Raw genomic sequence first — 7,500 nt, 5'->3', positions numbered from 1 at the left:
CATCATGAGCATTCATAACACCCTTGGATTTATAAAGCATTATAAGCTAGATTCATTACTGTTAACATAAAGCATCATGAAACATCATGGATGTAGTCATAATGCGTTGTTATAATGTGCGTTATAATTTGTTATAAATGTGCTCATAATGCGCTATAGATATGGGCTTTAAGTGTTACCAAGAACTCTTTTCATTACCAATTTGCTTAAACCTTTGATGTTGGATGCTGCGTATAATTAAGCATTAACCCGGGCGTCTGTAGAAAATTTTCCCCCGCCAAGGTGATGGGTGGCTTGACATATTTCACCCGCCAAAGGCCAAATTCACCCGTCATTGGCAGGTGGACGGGTGCTTATTTCCATCCCTGGCTTGTCATGAACAGCAGTTGTTTGTGTTTGTGTTTGCGTGACCATGATGCCTGATCATGATGCACACATGTTCATGTGATCTGAATACAGTGTATCTGTGCGGCTGGTGTATATATGATGATGATGTGCTGCTGCAGAAGATCACTCCTAGCCCCTGGTCGTGGAGAACTAAACACGACAACTGTTTCATATTTCTCTCCCTCGCTCTCCCACCCCTGCCGGCTCTCTCTCTCTCTCTCTCTCTCTCTCTCTCTCTCTCTCTCTCTCTCTCTCTCTCTCTCTATCTCTCTCTCTCCCTCTCTCCTTTGGACTGGAGATGCATGTGCGTGACTGTATCTATGCTCCCACCATAATTAAGAGATTGTGACAGTTGCTATGTGACTGTGTGTGTGTGTGTGTGTGTGTGTGTGTGTGTGTGTGTGTGTGTGTGTGTGTGTGTGTGTGTGTGTGTGTGTGTGTGTGTGTGTGTGTGTGTGTGTGCGTGCATGCAATTTAGCTTTTTTTGTCAGGACATCATCAGCCTACGTTTGTTGCTCACACCCACTGTACTCTTTGAAAACAGTAGCGGCAGTATAGTCAATTATGCAGTGTTAGTCCAACCCTTGAAGAGAGTAGAGACTAACTCAAATGACTGTTAAATTTGACTCTGCAGTGTAAGTGTCAAGTTAACACTCCAGAATGCTTTGTGTATAGTTTTCACACTGATCCAGCAGTTCAGTCACGGCATCAAAGCCAACATACATTTTGATAACAGTAGCAGCAGTCATTTTCACAGCAACAGTTTAACACGTAAGGATCAATGTTAAATTTTACTGTCCGAGGGTGGAATTAAATGTACCATCGATCCAGAGGTTCAGCCACAGCATCACAGTGGTATTTCTACACATAAGGATCGGTGTTAATTTTACTCTCAAAGTGTTGAATTAAATGTACAGTTTTGACAGTGATCCAGCGGTTCAGTCCAGGCATCACACCCACTGTACACTTAGGGAACAGTAGCAGCAGTACTGTCAATTTCACAGTGTTAATTCAACACTCCAGAGAGAAGGATCAATGTTAAATTGTACATTTTACATGTTTTAATTAAATGTACCATATATGGTTTTAACAGTGAGTCAGTGGTTCAGTTACAGCATCACACCCACTGACTATACACTTTGAAAACAGTAGCAGCATTTTTCACAGCAATAATTCAACACGTAAGAATCAGTGTTACTCTCCGAGTGTTGGCATAAATGTACCATCGATCCAGCGGTTCAGCTACAGCATCACAGCAACAGTTCAACATGTAAGGATCAGTGTTAAATTTTACCCTCCAAGTGTTGAATTAAATGTATGCTTTTGACCGTGACCCAGCGGTTGTAGTTCAGTCACGGCATCACACCCACTGTACACTTTGGAAGCAGTACAGCAGTACCGTCAATTTCACATCGGTAGTTCATCACATAAGAGAGTAGGATGAGTGTTAAATTTTATTCTCAAAGTGTTGAATTAGTTATACCTTGTATGGTTTTGACAGTGATCCAGGCATCACAGCCACTGTACACTTTGAAAACACTAGCAGCAGTACTGTCAACTTCACAGCGTTTAGTTCAACACTTAAGGATCAGTGTTACATTTTACTCTCCAAGGGTGGAATAAGATGTATGGTTCTGACAGTGATCCAGCGGTTGAGTGTGAAGCACTCTTTCATGTGTGTGTGTGTGTGTGTGTGTGTGTGTGTGTGTGTGTGTGTGTGTGTGTGTGTGTGTGTGTGTGTGTGTGTGTGTGTGCATCAATCGAATGAGTTAAATGTATGGTTTTGACAGTGATCTAGCGGTTGCGGTTCAGTCACAGCATCACAGCACACTGTTGTGTTTACAACAGGGGCTAAATCAGCGCGCACGACAGATAGCCCGTGACCTCCTATCACTCATCATGCCACAAGGAAGAAGAGCCGGCTCCGGCAGGCAGGCAGGCAGGCAGGCAGGCAGGCAGCGCTCACTCCAGTCTCCCAGATGTAAATAACGTGTGATGTGATGTGCCAGGTGCCTAGCAACAGCAGCATCCCTCACAGTGGGTGTGGTGGTACCCCACACATCATCATCTCCATCGCCGCCACCACCATCCTTTACATCCCACGTAACAGCCAAGGCGGCTTTTTTTCCCCATTTGGCAGCTTGTGTGATTTCGCAGGTTCGTTATCACTTAGAGCAGTGGTTCCCAAACATTTTCTCCGGGGACCCCCTTTTGGACTTGCGACCCCCCACACCCACCACAATCTTAACCTAGCAATGGATTTCTACCAGTATTAGCGGAGAAACTATTCATGGAAAATCGAGCAATATTAATGGACAACAAAATTGTGGTGGCGGCAGTGAGGGTGACTTGACGTTGTGGTGATTGAGCATGTACATGTAAGTACGTGTTACAAGTTCGTTATGAGTGTGACAAACAAGAACTTAATAAAGGAGAGAAAAGGGGCAGGTCGTTCCTCTGAATCCTTCCAGGGAGGGGTGAGGAGGGCCGGTGGTGTGGGTGGGAGGGGTGGTGGATTGTGACATGATGTGGTGGTGATTGGGCATGTATACATGCAAGTCAGGTCATTAACAACGACCATCCCTGTAATGCCATATGGACAAAGTATTTAGGAGGCCGTACTATGTATGCACTTTAAAGATGGCCTCTCAACGTCATTTAATTAATATTGCCGTGTTCCCAATTGTTATTGAATGTGTTACGCGTTGGTCCTGTTTTAAAAAATGTTCTGGTTGCTTTGTTTCAAGACGTTTTTGCAAGCTGGCAAGGTGGCTTGTGGAGAAACGAGAGAGTGTTCCGTGTTTCTCGTGGAAATGCGTCTCTGATTGGCTCACTCCTCCTGCTCTCAAAGAAACGCGTCTCTGATTGGCTCAGTCCTCCAGTTCTTGGAGAGAATGTAATGGGAAACAGAGTCGCCACTTCCCCGGGTGGTACTGCACTATAGGGGCGCCAACGGAGGCGTGCAGGCTCCATTCAGGGCTGTGCTCTTTCGACAGCGACCCCTAGGCGAGCTGCAGGCACGGAGCAACCGGAGTGAGCAGGCTTTATGTATGAGGCTTTGTGCTGTGTGTGTACCTGAGAGTAGCAACCAGCTGATAGCTAAGCTAAGCTATGTTTCGGGCCACCAGACGTTGCTTGTTTTGAAAACAAGCAGAAAAAAATTACTCGACATGTTTTTAGATAAATGGGTCGATATAAACCTTTGTGGGCAACGCCTTCTTTCGACGTGACGAAACACAGAAAGGCTTTCGTGATTTGCTCGTTTCTCTGCATTATTTATGTAAATTGGGAAACACCGGGAAACACAGCCAGGAGAGTTGACGCACCGCTATGAGAGCCTTGCAAGTGAGTTTAACTTGGGGTGACCGTCCGATCTTCGAAAGGAGTGAGTAAAACTGAGTTTTATCGGAAGTTGGCCTTTAAAGGGACACTGTTTGAGATTTTTAGTTGTTTATTTCCAGAATTCATGCTGCCCATTCACTAATGTTACCTTTTTCATGAATACTAACCACCACCATCACATTCTAAGTATTCATTTTGACTGGAAAAATTCCACTTTTCATACATGAAAAGGGGGATCTTCTCCATGGTCCGCCATTTTGAATTTCCAAAAATAGCCATTTTTAGCTGCAAAAATGACTCTATTTGGACCATACTAGAAAATATGTGTTTATTACTTGGTAAACTTTCATGTAAAGGTCAAATTTGGCAATAGGCAGCCCAGTTTCAATGAGCAGCATGGTTGCAGTACCTTTGTTGACCATTTCCTGCACAGTGTAAATTTAAGTATGCACTTTATGCATCTCTATGATGACACTTTATGTTTGTATGTGTTTTCTTTTGACGTCGTGTTGTATGTTGTGCTACAGCTACATGTATATCCAAGACAAATTTCCCTCGGGACAAATAAAAAGAATCTTGAATCCTGAAGTGCGTTTTACAGGTTTGTTGTCAGTTGGAGGAACAACTTAAAGGCGAACTGTGTAATATTTTTCACATTTTCACAAATGTTACTTTTTTCACGAATACTGCCACCACCATCAAATTCTAAATATTAATCATGACTGGGAAAATTGCACTTTTCATTCATGAAAAGGTGGATCTTCTATATGTCCAACATTTTGATTCTCCAGAAATAGACATTTGTAGCCGCAAAACCTACTGTACTTTGGTCATACTATTACATATTAGTTAACCACATAGTAAATACTCATGAAAAGGCCAAATTTGGTAATAGGCAGCACTGTTTCAATGAGCAGCATATACACATACACATACAATCGGCTACCTATCCTCTGGCCACCATCCTACACAGTGCACCTTTAAGGGGCAGAGAAATGTGCTGGCGGGTCCTGTTCCATCAACATCCTTCTGAAGGAGGGGGGAGAAGGAGTGGGGTAACAAGGTGTGAGAGTTGGAGGTGGGGGGTGGGGAGACTTGGTGTGGTTGAACATGTATGCAAGTGTGTGTGAACATACATACGGTACACTTGTGGATCACTTTTCCACCATGGGCGGCCTGACACGGCATGTCCGAACATGGCGAGCCTTTTGATTAGTGCGAAGCACTCTTTCATGTGTGTGTGTGTGTGTGTGTGTGTGTGTGTGTGTGTGTGTGTGTGTGTGTGTGTGTGTGTGTGTGTGTGTGTGTGTGTGTGTGCATAGGGGAGTGTTGATGTGTCAGGGGGGAAAAACAAATGAGTATGTCTTGGTGTAGAGTGTGTGTGTGTGTGTGTTAGTACAGCGCAAGAGAGTGTTCCTCTATGTGAGTGAGAGTGTTGATCAGGGGAATAACACAGCGCTAGGGTGTGTGTGTAAACTCAGATTGGTGTGAAATCGCCCCACAGACTAGAAACACTTTCAGGCTATATATGGAATAGACAGCTGTGCAAGACCTGCCCTACAAAACACACACACATACACACACACACACATATATATATACAGAAACACACCACTGTTGCTGTGCTACAGGTACCCAGTTTATGTGTTTGTGTGTGTGTATGTGCATATGAGAGAGTGTGTGTGTGTGTGTGTGTGTGTGTGCGTGCTGCGCGCACACGTATGTGTGTGTGTGTGTATGTGTGTGTGTGAGCAGGTGAGAGGAGGGGTTGTGACATGAGGTGTCAAAGAGGATAGTGATTTTCTCTTTGCCCTGAACAATTCTCCTGACAGCACAACGAGGAACATCTGTGCACATGCGCACACACACGCACGCACACACACACTAATTCAGACACACATGTACACGCACACACACACACTGATTCAGACACACATGTACGCACGCTCACTCAACTCAGACACACATGCATGCAGCACGCACGTGTGCACGCACACACACACACACAAAAACACACTAACTTGTACACACATGTACGCACGCTCACTCAAGGTAGACATACATGCATGCAGCACGCATACACGCACATGGACTCACGCACACACAAACTAATTCAGACACACAAACGCACACTCACTGAAGTCAGACACACATGCACGTGCACACGTACGCACGCACATACTGTACACATACACAGTTTCATTACCATCTTTGAGAGGTACTCCCATTGACTCCTAGAATCCACTGCTGTCTATTCTCATAATCTTCCTAACTATAAGCTGTCAATAAAGGCTTGCTTATGCACTTTTTTTTGCGTGTTTGGTCATAAACAACAAAACAACTACAAAAAAACACATTTTTCCAAGTTAAAACCTTGATATGCACTTTGTTATTCTATCTTAGTGGGGACTTTTATGCTTCACATGGTTACATTACAGATCCCACACACACAGACACAAACACACACATGCACACGCACAGTTTAATACTTTTATTTGGATCTCATCACGCACGCACGCACGCACACGCACACGCACACGCACACACACAGTGATTTGCCAGCCATTCATTTGAGTGAATTCATAACCGTTCCTTTATTCTGCCACTATTCAAGTCCCTTCTTGTCACGCACTCTTTAATGGCAAACAATTAGATCAAGCACAGCCATGGTCCACCAGATAGTGAACACATACACACATATCAGCCTCATATACACACAAAGAATTGTGCAAACTCATTTTCTGACACTCCCTCTGGCACACACACACACACACACACACACACACACACACACACACACACACACACACACACACACTAGGGGTGGGTATTGGCAAAGGGTTCACGATTCAATGTGCATCACGATGCCACGATGCGATTTTATCATGATGCATTGCAATTCATATACTATTCTGATGAATTGCAATATTTATGTCAGTAAATGTGTTAAAATGCTGCTTATTTGTCAGTTGCTGTGTAGCATTCATTAAGTCAGTTCATTTTATGTTAGCCTTTTAGCGTCCATCACAACATAAATATTACCTGCTCTCTGCTGAACAAAATAATAATTTATTATTATCAAATAATCGATCGTCATGAATCGATGCAGTATATCGGGAAAATAAGTATTGTGATACATTGTTATGAATCGATGCAGTATATCATGAAAATAAGAATCGCGATGCATCGTCATGACAAGGGAAGCTCGATTATGGGAAAAATCAATATAACGATTATTTCAGTCAGTATTGATATCACAACTTTTTTTATTTAAGAAAAACAATTGTGCCAAACAAATCACAATCTTCCTTCCTTTCAGGAGTGTGAGTGGAGAGCCATAGAGAAACACACAGTGGTGTTCTGCATGAGTGATGGGCAGTAAGTCTGCTCTGTACTCTGTACTCTGTAATTGCTCAAGTGGAGGGGAATGTACTTGCGTGTAGCATATAGCCTACTTTTGGCAGTATAGAAAAATAACAAAAAATGGTTTCAACTCGATATTAAGAAATTTGATATCATTTGACAGCAATATTGATATCGCCATATAAATTCGATATATTGCACAGCATGACTATTTGCATGAATAGTCACGACTATTTTCTTTTTTTTTACCACACCCCTAACGTTCACACGTTCACACACACACACACACACACACACACACACACACACACACACACACACACACACACACACACACACACACACACACACACACACACACACACACACACACACACACACACACACACACACTTTTATGAGCAGACA

Source organism: Engraulis encrasicolus, chromosome 6, assembly GCF_034702125.1.
Source record: "Engraulis encrasicolus isolate BLACKSEA-1 chromosome 6, IST_EnEncr_1.0, whole genome shotgun sequence".
In the NCBI taxonomy this organism is placed as follows: Eukaryota; Metazoa; Chordata; class Actinopteri; order Clupeiformes; family Engraulidae; genus Engraulis; species Engraulis encrasicolus.
This window is presented reverse-complemented; position numbering follows the sequence as displayed.